Source organism: Plecotus auritus (assembly GCF_963455305.1).
Source record: "Plecotus auritus genome assembly, chromosome: 9".
Taxonomy (NCBI): Eukaryota; Metazoa; Chordata; class Mammalia; order Chiroptera; family Vespertilionidae; genus Plecotus; species Plecotus auritus.
The window spans coordinates 28,551,968-28,564,468 of record NC_137783.1 but is presented as its reverse complement, the minus strand read 5'-3'; the positions used below and the strand labels follow the sequence as shown (position 1 = coordinate 28,564,468).

The following is a 12,501-nucleotide window of genomic DNA, read 5'->3' as shown; positions in this document are numbered from 1 at the left end:
TACTAAGAATTTGGGAGGTAAGATTTAACAATTAAGATAACAAAGGAGAATTTTAAAAATCAGCATAAATTCTGATCTTAGAGGACTATGGAGACCATGAGTCCGAATCTGTCATACTTCAATGTAAAGAAAAGAACCCAGAGTTTAGGAATGAGAGCTTTTCCACAGAATACAGAGTTGCTATGAAGACTCCTAGTTTGGTCTATTCTCCCTAGAGCCCCACAGTCACCAGAGTATAAGCTCCATATAGTGAGGATGCTATCTGTTTTTCCACACATTTTCTCCAGCATCTAGTACAGCATTTGGAACCACAAAAGTTACTCAGCATATGTGTTATAAAAATTCATCTCTGTAGATATCTAACTTGCTTTGTAACATGGACACATCTAACACTTTTTTAAATATCAGGTTCATAATTTTGGAGTTAATGTAATATATTCAGAAGTTAAATAATTCAAAATAAAGGTTTACAAAAATAAATCTGTATTTACTTTTAAATAACCATCAAACTATTGGAATGTATCAAATGTTTTTCATGATCTAATTTTTCAGTATTTACATTCATTTATTCTGTCAATAGATTTTAACCATCATCTATGAACAAAACACTGTTACCGCTTTAATAATGTAATATACAAACTAACAAAGGTGAGTTAAATTAGACTTCACCTCCACCAGAAAGTCAATATAATTTCAAATATTATATTTATATTGTGGTAAAAAAGTACTTCAATTATCTGTGTTTCAAAATATAAAACCTTGTTTTCTTATTTTGTGAAGTCTTACTTAGCTAACAACACACTTTTACCATTATAAGATATAGTTTTTAAAAATGCCTGTGGAACAACTATGCTAGATTATGCAGCATAACTCCCAAAAAATTGTAAGATTCGCTATTTTTCCAAAAGTCAAAGACAAGCACTTCATGAGCTATAATGGAGGCTCCTGGAACAGCAACTGTTTTCAGGTTCAAGGAAGTGAACATTTTCTATAATAAGGCATTTACTACCTATTAGACATGTGACAATAAAGTATTATATTTTTCAACAAATATGTAAGAACTAACACATCCAGACAATCGTGCTATTTCAAAAGTGATGCTGTTACACCAAAATTGTTGCTATTATTATAAACATTTTAAAAAGTCCCTTCCGGAACTGCTTTTAGAGACTGCAGCTCATTCTTTTGAATATCTGCAAGGATAGCAAAACTTTTTCTTTTGAATGTAGAAAATAGTTTTAGAAGAGTCAAAAATTATTTAGGCCATGGCTAGAGAAATAGATGTGTATCTAAAAGAATGTGTGACTACAGCAGCAATTTGAAGAATTTTTCCAGGGTGGCTCCAAATACCCAAATCCACTCTTGGGTAGTTTCCAAAAAAAAATAAAAAAAACCCTAAAACTTTGTTTAAGTTTTATTTAAAATAGTTAACTAAAACTTTACTTAAAATAACTTTCCAAAAGTTTCCAAAAACCATTTGAGAATTGTAGACTAAGTACGAATTTCCAGAGGAACTCTCTCAAGGACAACACAGATTTTAAATAAATTATTTCTAAGTAACTTAAAAACCAAGTCTCATTATTTTATAGGCATACCACATGTAGTTTTCACATGTGTCATAGATTAAGCAGTGTGTATGGTAATTTGCTAGAAGCAGAATAATTTGCTCCCCTTAATCAGGAGTTGAGTTTTGGGAACTCCAGGTTGCTCTCACACTATGATCAGGAATCACATTTCTGGAGAGTGTGATCGCTCACTACAGGTCTCTCCTTACTACCTTTCTTAAGCCACTTGAAATTAAAATTCTAGAATATTGTTTCAACAATAAAAAAAGAAAAGCCAACTTCTATCAGTTGTCTTCCATGATAAGGCTGCTAACTGTGAAAACTATATGAGCATTTCTATTATATAGAGAAAATATTTACACTGTGAACAGTTTCAAAATGGAACATAAATCAATATGTAAACTGAATTCTCTAACTCAAAGTTTTCTAAATGGCAATGAAAAATTTAATACTTTTTTAAAAAATAAACAAGGCTACTTAGATAACAATGGAAAAGAACAACGTGTCTGTGTACATGTCTTAACTCTTTTTCATCACGATGCAATTCTTTTGCTTCAAGTTGACTTTGGCGGATTCTGGCTTTTCTCAATGAAAACAGATACTTGGCCATGATCTGAAATGTAATGCTGAAACAGTATGAAACATATCCTGGAATTCCCACATATCCTTTCTTATTAGTATGTAGTATATCATGCAAGTGACCCACTGTTTCTGACACATTCAACCCCTTTGGCCTTCAACAAGTAGCAACAAAATGAGAAGCACATGAACCTTTCTAGACTGTTCCAAGAATTAGTCTTTTTGTTTATTTATTTTGATTCATTCAAATGCTTATTGAGCAGATAGGGAGATACAAAGATATTTAAAACCTGGTCACAGAGGTGAGGCAAATGCACAAGTAGAAAGAAAAGTTTCTTGAATCACAGCAGTTAAAGAAAAGTGCTTTAGGAGATAACAGTGAGATCGCCCTCAGCCTGGAAGGAGGCATTGGTGAGTGGAAAATCAGGGAAGGGGTCTGAGATTACAATAGAAGACTTTAGTCTGGACTGTTGATGATATTCGGTATGGACTATATTTGTCTCTCCTCTTCCTCTTTCCCCATCTTTGGGCTTAATTCACCAATAGTTCCCAGGATTTCCAATGTGCTTTTTCTATACTTGTTTGCAATTTTGTTTTAATGCCCTCTACAAAACCAGGTCCTTTCGGTATTTTAAGTTTTTTCCTGTTTTGTTTTGTTTTTGTTTGTTTGTTTGTTTTGTTGTTTTTTTGTTTTGTTCTGTTTTTTAAGAATTCTTGACCATTTGATCTTGGCATTGATGGATTTGAGTCTTTCCCATTCTGGTTTGATTTTTGTGCTTTTTTGACTGCACTATTTCGTACAGATTTCTTTACTGCAGCTTTTCAGCTTCCTCATCCTCAAAGTCATCATCAGCATCATCATCCTCATCATTAACTTCATCAGCAGCAAATTTTACTTCTGTGGAATCTTCCTACCACCTCCAGGGACAGAACGCTTTCCAGACATACTTAGGGATTTCACATCCTCCTCCTCTTCATCTTCTGACTCTGCATCTTCCTCCACAGCTACTAAGTGCTGTCCACTAATATGTACAGGCCCTGAACCACACTTCAACCATAAGATTCCAGCTAGTGTTATTTCAAAGCCACCAAAAGAAACCGTTGGCTGTACAGGCATTTTCAAAGTTGCCAGTGTTACTTTCATTGGACTGCCTTCATAATTCCTTGCCTCTGCTTCAACAATGTGCAATTCATTCTTTGCACCAGCCCTTAAACTGACTGTTCATCATTATCCACCTTAAAGTGATGATCTTTGTTGGCCTTTAGTTCACAACCAAAAAGATAGTTCTGGGGCCTCAGACAGCTCATGTCCACATCCATTGGATCTTCCCTGGGGTGGCTGCACACACTTAAGTGGGAGAGAAGGAGGAAAGAGATAAAGGACTTCTGTTCCTCAGGACAGACGCGCAAGATGGAATCACACCAGGGAAGAATTAGTCTTGAGAACACATTGCACCATCGTGCACCAGAAATTAGGAAATTAGGGCAGCAAGATTTTGTTTGTAAAAGAAAATATTCCTAACTTTTTTTTTAGTTTGAGAAGACAAATGACCCTAACAACAGCTCCTTCTTTAGCCTTGTCATTTATATCTCTATATTCTAGTCAAATCTGGGTCTGGGTCAAACTGACCCGAGGCAAGGAGAAATATCTTTGTTGTGCCACTCTGAGTCAATGTATGGTACTAACAAGGACTTCTGTCTTTGATGTTTCTTTGGAGATTCTTTATGGGGGAGGAAGTCTTGGTGGCTGGCATGCCTATCTGGTGAACATGAGGATATGGGGAATCAATGGAACCTTGCACAGTCCACTCCAAGGAAATGTTGAGGCATTTCTGAGGATACAGAGTTAAAGAGGGAAGAGGTACCTTTACATTTTTCTTAGGGGATAATTCATGTTACTGCTAGAGTCTCTTTCCACTGAGTTTGTAATTAATTACAAGCCTTGACTAAACATGGATCCCCATGATATAAAAATTCAAGGTTGCAATGAATGGAGAGCTAGCCCATCAGCTTAATGTAGGCCTCCTTGACCATCCCCACCCGCCCTGAGTCTTTAAACCTAATATCTTGGAATCAGCTCTGAGAATGTAAGTGTGAGGCTGAACTCAAGTATGATTACTCTGTGCTGCAGGCACAGGAGCTTTGGTGAGAAGAGAAGGAAGCCCAGGGAACTACTCATGTGACCATGAGAGAGGAACACAGATTTCCCTTTTTGGTTCTGTTTTGGACTATTAGGTATACTTAGAAAAATACGCTTTAATTGCTTTTGTTTCTTCATCTAAAAAGACAATATGTACATCTTCCAGAGAGGGTGACATTCACAGTTCCAGCACAAACTTATTTCTGTCACTGTGAAGTCTTACTTGGTGTGACACCAATGATCTTGCAGTGAGGTCTGGGCATGGGGTAGAAAAAGTTACATGATTAATTTGCCAAATTCAATTGCTAGGAAGAGATGGGGCAATTTCAAGCAGTATAAAACAGCTATGCATTTAGAAACTATTATCAGGAGCACTAGACAGCACTGCATGATGTTCTGCAAACCACAAGTGATGTCAAAGCTGCGAGGCTGCTGGGCTGCCAGAGGCTCAAGCGATAATAGATGCTAAAATTACTGCTGAAGAAGCAGATTTGATTACAAAGAGACCCAAGAGCAGTAAAACCCTTGGAAAGCTTCCCTCTGAGTTTTACAAGAAATAAGATAAACAGCATCTCCAACTGTAATCACAAAATATAATAAAAATGCTCTGGGCTCTCATAGGACTTGCAAGTATATCTCCCTTGAGTGATATAAAACCATGCCATTCCTAATACACAATGATGAGGACAAAGTTACCACCAAATTGAGGTAATGTCTAGATGGAGACATGGACAACTCTGTAAAGAATCTTTTTAAACTGATTTTAAAAGAAATAGACTTATTTAAATTGACCCCAACCTGTATGTTCCCACCTCTCAAACCTTTCCTTTTATCCTCATGTCTTGGTTATACAATCTGTCAGCTCAATACTTTTAGCCTAATTCCTCATGGTATTTGATCACCTGGAGCCTTCCTCCAACCCCCAGCATCCCAATATGAGACTTGTTTCAAGAAAAAATATCCAAAGTATGCACTTTAATTAATTGGCCATTTTAAATAAAAATATTTTCTTTATCAGGAGCACTAATAAATAGCAGCTAAGGTGATCATTCTGAGGTATTTCAAGAATTTGAACCTATTCAGTCATTCAATAAATAATTATTAAATAAAATATTATGTGTATGGGTATATGAAATGAAGTGTCTTTTTTTTTTTAAATACATTTTTTTTTTTATTGATTTTCTTTACAGAGAGGAAGGGAGAGAGAAAGAGAGTTAGAAACATCGATGAGAGAGAAACATCGATCAGCTGCCTCCTGCACACCTCCCACCGGGGATGTGCCCGCAACCAAGGTACATGCCCTTGACCGGAATCGAACCCAGGACCCTTTAGTCCGCAGGCTGACGCTCTATCCACTGAGCCAAACCGGTCAGGGCGAAATGAACTGTCTTAAATTTAGGGTTATTATTGAGAAAAAAATATATATGTCAACTACAATGCCATTGAGAAGTAATTATAAAGTATATAGAATATGGCATGATAATTCTGTAATTACTTTCACATCAAGAATAAAAACTAAAATCCAAAAGTACAGAATTCTCCAAGTATTATAAGTATACTAGAGACCCAGCTCGCAAAATCGCGTGGGACCTGCCTCCGCCTCACAGTTCTGACCGGTTGTTAGGGCGTTACAACCACAGGCCTTTTATAATATAGGATCTGACTCCATATTCACTTTTTATATCTATCTTATTGTGAAGTCATTTTTAAGTGCAAAAGAGTATTTTGGCACTGTTGCCTATTCAAAGCATTTTAAAGTATTTATAAAAGGAAAAAATGCTTTGCTGATCTTTTTACCTGCTTAAGCCAGAAATAAACTATGAAATTATAAAATAAATAATGGTGACTTTTAAAAACGTTGAACAGTTAAACTAAAGACAGAGTTCACCAATTTATGTTGATTGCAATTAAGTAAGGGAATTAAGTTTTGCCCTTTGTGATTATTGCAAGTAGACACTTTTTTCTTCTATATAAGAAACAAGAAATTCAATGAACACTACAACTGAAGAAACTTCTAATAATAAAAGTGTTTTAAGTAGTTGATTATTGGCTTCATGTTAGGGATAAATAGAAATTTTAAAATGTAATCCATGTCACATGTCAACGATTAAAAAATATATATATTGCCGAAACCGGTTTGGCTCAGTGGATAGAGCGTCGGCCTGCGGACTGAAGGGTCCCGGGTTCGATTCCGGTCAAGGGCATGTACCTTGGTTGCAGGCACATCCCCAGTGGGAGGTGTGCAGGAGGCAGCTGATCGATGTTTCTCTCTCATCGATGTTTCTGGCTCTCTATCCCTCTCCTTTCCTCTCTGTAAAATATCAATAAAATATATTTAAAAATATATTTATATATATATATATAATCCAGGCAAGAAATATTAATATCTTCCTTAACAAGACATAAACTTTTTGTTGAGCAGACTAAATTAAACTTCTGGATAATAACTGTTAGAAAATCTAACAATAATGCTTCAAAGACAACAAGAACTTTCAAATCCTAAATTGAGTTCTTCAAGAAACCAAAACAATAGACAACAAATGTAAATGTCATTTATATTGTAAATGACAAGAAAAGAATCATGGAAGGATTATGGTATACCAATGACAGGGTTCCAATAAATGCTTATTGAATTAAATTTATGGTATGTGTCTATGTGTATTAGTGTGTTGGAAATGAAAGGTTGAGGAGAAATGTGAGTTTTTTCATTTCATTATTTTGAAACAATGGCCCTAAAGGGTACGTCAACCCCTCGAGATAATCTTCAGATATATCATGTCCTTAGTTCAAGACTTCCCTTTTCTGTTTACTTTTAAATTGTTTTCCCTCTCTTCACACTGATTTATGATAGCACTAAAGAACATACTCCACCTCCATGGTCACTGTGCTCAAGTGGAAGTAGTTATGAAAGTGCGTCCATCTGCCAGGCTTGGCAAGTGCATGTTAGCACTGGGATGCTATCTTGAACTTTATGAACTTGAAAAGCACATTTTCTTTCAAATAATGAGTAGGGTTTTACAGAATTTACTAACAGACAGATCCTTGGAACATGCTAAGCAAAACTAATTGCAGATAAACTGGAGTCTATCTTGGTTAAAATAAATACATTTCCAAATATCAGCATTTTGAAACTTCAAAGCAATTTTGGCTTTTCCAATTATGGGTAGGATATAAATAATTTGTGTAGGGGCAAACCCTTTTCACTATAAAGTAAAGAGAATGACCTCATTAAAAGATCTATGCCTCAGTAAGTTCCTACTCATTTCCAAGTGAATTGCTCAAAAGTTCCTTAGAACTCATTAGACTATCAGTACTCGACTCAGCAAAACTGTAGGATGTAAAGGTACTTTCAAACTATCAGAGAAAGCAGTCAACTGGGATTATTTTTAAGAGAGGAGAGGTAAATTCCTCACAATTCCCATATAGAGTATTCCATTAGGAATGGTTATGTTCCATATGATTATCAATATTAGATGAGTTATAAGCAAGTTTCATTAAAAACATTATTGTTAATGAAACTAATTACTGGGTATATAGTAATGTAACAAATAATCATAAACATAGTGGCTTAAAATAACACAAATGTAGTATCTACAGTTATGGAGGTCAGAAGTACAAAGTAGGTCTATGGGGGTAAAACCTGGGTTTCTGTGGGCTGTTTTCCTTCTGGAGGCTGTAGAGGAGAATCTGTTCATTGCCTTCCCCAGCTTCTAAAGGCTGCCCACATTCCTGGTTTGTAGCCCCTTTTCATTTTCAAAGCCAGCAATTGCATCCCTCTGAACTTTTCTCTTATCATCACATCTCATCTGCAAATGGGAGAAAAGTCCTACACAAGTTTCTGCTATATTTCAGTTAGTGGTTTTACTGTGCTAATAGAACTGCTTCATTGAAATAAAAATCATTTATGTTTGTAAAACTTCAGAAGTCATTCAGCTAGACAGAAAAAAAGACAGTAATTTGCTTTAATGAGAGTTCAGTGAAAAAGCAGGATAACAGTGAACATTTTTTTCCCTTTGTTAACTGATTTTCCCCCTCTTCAACATAATGTAGGTGGATATCAGGTGATAAGACAGTTGAGGCTAAAAAAGAGTGCAAGTTGAAGAAGTCTTACTTTCTCATAATATAATCAAATACACAGGGGATTTTGTCATTCAATTAATAATTCATTCATTCAAAAATATTACTTGGGACAGTGTAAGGTGGTAGAAATAGAAAAGACTCAAGGAACTCAAGTTTAATGGATGAAAGAGACAAAGTAATCATTATTTTAAAAAACACAACTATTCAATCTTGGCTTTAATATGAACCTTTCTCTTTCTTTCCTTCTCCCACCCCCAAATCCAATGTGTTCAGAATAGGTGCAAGCTTGTTAACCAAGGTGGTTTGTAAACAACAATAAAATATTTCTCTCTCATTCACCCACATTAACATTTTATAAACACACTTTCTGACATCTTTAACCTATGAACTCATGTTCAAATAACTCTCATTTTAAACAGCAATTATACACACCTGCCCTTCTTACAGACAAACCTGCCTTTTAAGAGAATCCTTTTAGGTTGGATTTTAGATTGAGACGGGATCTTAGAGATCTAGATTTCCATGCTCTCATTGTACAGAGTTGGAAAATAAAGTCCAGATACATTGGCATGTTCCCAAGGTAACCATTTAGAAGCGGATAATGAGAATTCTATATAGAATTGTAACTATTCTAATTTAATTTAATAGTTTGTTCAGTTTTTCCATAGAAAGTAGACACCCAAAGTTCCTTTTTTCTCAAATCAGAAATTCTTGTTACATTGGCAGTGGCTGAGCAGTTGAGCCACATGGGTCAGCTGTCCATCTTCTTCTTTTTCAAATATATTTTTTATTGATTTTAGAGAGATGATGAGAGAGGAAGGAAGAGGGATAGGAGATAGAAACATCAATGATGAAAGAGAAACATTGACTGGCTGCCTCCTACACACCCCTCCTGGTTTTAGGCATGTGCCCTGGCCAGAATCGAACTGTGACCTCCTGGTTTGTAAGTTGATACTCAACCACTAAGCCACACTGGCTGAGCCATATTCTTATTTGTATCACCTCTTTATCCCTGATGTCTTCAAGCACCAAGAAGTACAAAATAAAGACACAGAAATAGTATACTGAAGCAAGCACAGATCTTCAAAGTTTACCACTTATGATTAAAGAAAAGTCAAAATATCAACAAACCTTTTATTAAAGATCAAAGTGATAAACTTTTATCAAAATTTCTAAAATACTTCCAAAAGTCCAAAGAAAGAAAGCACTCACCACAACCCCCCTTAAAAACAATTCTTCTTTCAGTTGATACAGAAAAATAAACTGCTGCAAATGGCAAGACCTGAGAACTATTTGGGGAACTTTGGCTATCCCTAGACTAAAAATCACATTTATTTATAAAAGTGCAGATCTCTATATCTTAGCTTGTTAATGATATCATCAGACATCCCAATTAGAGTATTTGAGTTTGTGCTCAAGTGAAAACTTCTACTGTTTGTGATCATAATACACATTCATTAAAAAAAAAAAAAAGATAAAGCACTGAGAATTAGAAGACATTGGCAAATGTGTGGAATTAAAAAAATGACAGACTTTGGAGTCAGTATGTTGATTCTTTTAGTAGGTAGTTTCATAGAAAGTAATTTTTATCTCCCTGGTCTTCCTCTATATAGTAGGGATAATACAATACGTGGTTGTTTTAAGAATTGTTGACAAGGCACGTAAAATACTGAGACTATAAAAGATGCTCATAAACTGAAGCTATTGCTATTTACTCTAGTTCCAAATTCCTAACTGGCCATGTGTTTGAAGAATGTATAACAGCAAGGCAATGATAGGGAACTAAACCTTAGCAATAAGTACCAGACATGTAACCAATACACATTAAATAGCAGCAACAGCAGCTTCCTTCATTGACCACTGATCATATGCCAGCAATTAACTAGGTGTTTTAATAAATTATCTTATTTAATCGCCCCAAATACCATGATGAGGTAGGAATCATCACCTCAATTGTGCAGAAGAGGACTCAGGGAGTCAGAGAGGTTACATAATGTGCCCAAGGTCACAGAGCTAACAAGCAGTGGAGCCCGGACTAGCATGAAGGGCAGAAGAAATAACCAGAAGTTACCCTAAAGCCTAATTGTATAAAAACAACGAATTTCAGAAGGAACTAGAAGAGAAGTGCAACAGACAAATCTTTCCACTATGAGCTCCTTAAGAACTGGGACCAGGGCTCATTAACCTATGTGAACTCAGAATCTGGGACAATACTTAGAATACAGAAAGGGCTCAGTAGATGTATATGTAGTATAAGTAATTAAAATGCAATTAGCAAGGCAGGCAATAAGGAATCACATTCTCTCACAGCAGTCTTTGGGATGACATTACATACAAAAGATAGGACAGTAGTGAGAATGTTCATGCGTAAGGACAATAGTCACAGGTTAAAAATACCTTTATACATCTACTCAGTGATGATGACTACCACATTCACAGAGCTTTTCCACATTATATCATTACATAAAGACTTCAATCACTGTTAGTGGCATTACCTTAAAATGTGAAGGACGATGAACATGATCACACACACACACACACACACACACGTATTTGGGGGATGGCTTAAAATTCACTTGGCTATATGTGCTCTATGGGGAAAAAAGTCTACATGAGAGAAAATCCTCTATGAAAGTTGTAAAAATGAATCAAAAGCTTGTTCTCCTTTATTCAAATAGTATTTATAATTTAAAGACTTGGCAAAATAAATTCACAATTATGTTAGATATGTGCAACTGCATTTATGCAAGTGCAACCTCAGTAATTTGATAGCTTGCTTTTTTTTTTGGTGGGTTAAGTGGGGCTATTATGAAAACAAAGAGAACTTTGGTGTATCAGAATTTTCAAAGAAAATAGCACTTTAGCCAAACCAAAATTCCCCACAGCAACAACGTACATACAGCCACATCCAATGACTAAACTGTGTTTATGCTTTCCTTAAGCAACAGAGTTCGTTCTGACCATTTATCTACAAAGAAGTATGCCAGAAAACTGCCTATTCATTTTCTACATTCTGTTTGGTAAACAAAGCATGACACATAGCAATATAAAAGGAAAATATAATCCCGGGATGCATCTGCAGTGACTGCAGAGAAGTGCTCTAAACTGTCTGAGGCCCGTGGCACTGGTTTTCAGAACAGCATTTAAACACTGCCCCATGCTGTTCGTCTGTGCAACCTGCAGCCTGTGGGCACCAGGCCGGGACCCAGCAGAAGGATGAGTCACAGGCGGATTTATGAAGCTATTAGCTCTTTAACAGCAACTGGTCTTGTAAAAGAGAAGCGCATAACCATCTTGAGAATTCGTAATTCTTGAGAATTAATAATTTCTCATTCAGATTCTGTAAAGCACCCAATTGTAGTCATGGCAAAGCAGTCTCTCTGAGCACACCGTTTCCTAGTAAAAGAGCAGAAACTCAACCAGGACGGCTTTTTATGAAATGTATTTACTACTGTGTTTGCATTTTTTTATTTTACAGATTTCCTAACATTCTCTCCTTGTCAGCTAATTCTATGCGGTGCCACATAGGAACCATGATCTTTAAATATATGAGTTGGTATATCTTAAGATACACTAAAGTAGTGTAACATCCAGATGCCTGTAATGTACTTCAAGGGGGAATCGTGTTACATTCAGTTTTGTCCTCCCTGTACTTGTTAAGAGCGGAGATGCTGAGAAAAGGCTTGTTGAGTTACTAAATGAATGAATGAGTAGGCATAGTTCAGAATTTTGGAAATTTTTAGAGAATGACCACTACTGCTTGGATGTTGCTCCAGATATTCTATGGCTCACACTTTCACTACCTTCAGGTCTCTCCTGCTCAAAACATTTTGTCACAGACCTGCTCACACTATACACAAAATTACTTCCATTCCTTTTTATTCCCCCTATGTTGCTTCCTTTATCAACACTTTCTATCATTTCACATAGATATTTCCTTATTTCTCCTCCTCCCACTGGAAAAGGAGCTCTTTGGAGCTTTTATTGTTTGGTTCACTGCTGTATTCAGGGTGCTCAAAATTGTGTGTGTATATATATATATATATATATATATATATATATACATATATATATATATATCTGTATTGAATATCTACTAGGTGCTCAAAATTGTGTGTATATATATATATATATATA

At 35.8% G+C, this 12,501-nt stretch overlaps 1 protein-coding gene and 1 pseudogene across 9 annotated transcripts in view; both read right to left on the bottom strand.

Annotated features, from left to right (window-relative positions):
* Positions 1-12,501, bottom strand: part of RNLS (renalase, FAD dependent amine oxidase) — a 318,654-nt gene that overhangs the window by 292,477 nt on the left and 13,676 nt on the right. The gene's annotated exons all lie outside the window — the stretch shown is intronic.
* LOC308257702 (nucleophosmin-like) lies at positions 2,676-7,161 on the bottom strand (annotated as a pseudogene). Its single transcript has 2 exons — positions 7,151-7,161; positions 2,676-3,492 (listed from the first exon to the last, which is right to left on the bottom strand). The product of its transcript is annotated as a nucleophosmin-like (transcript).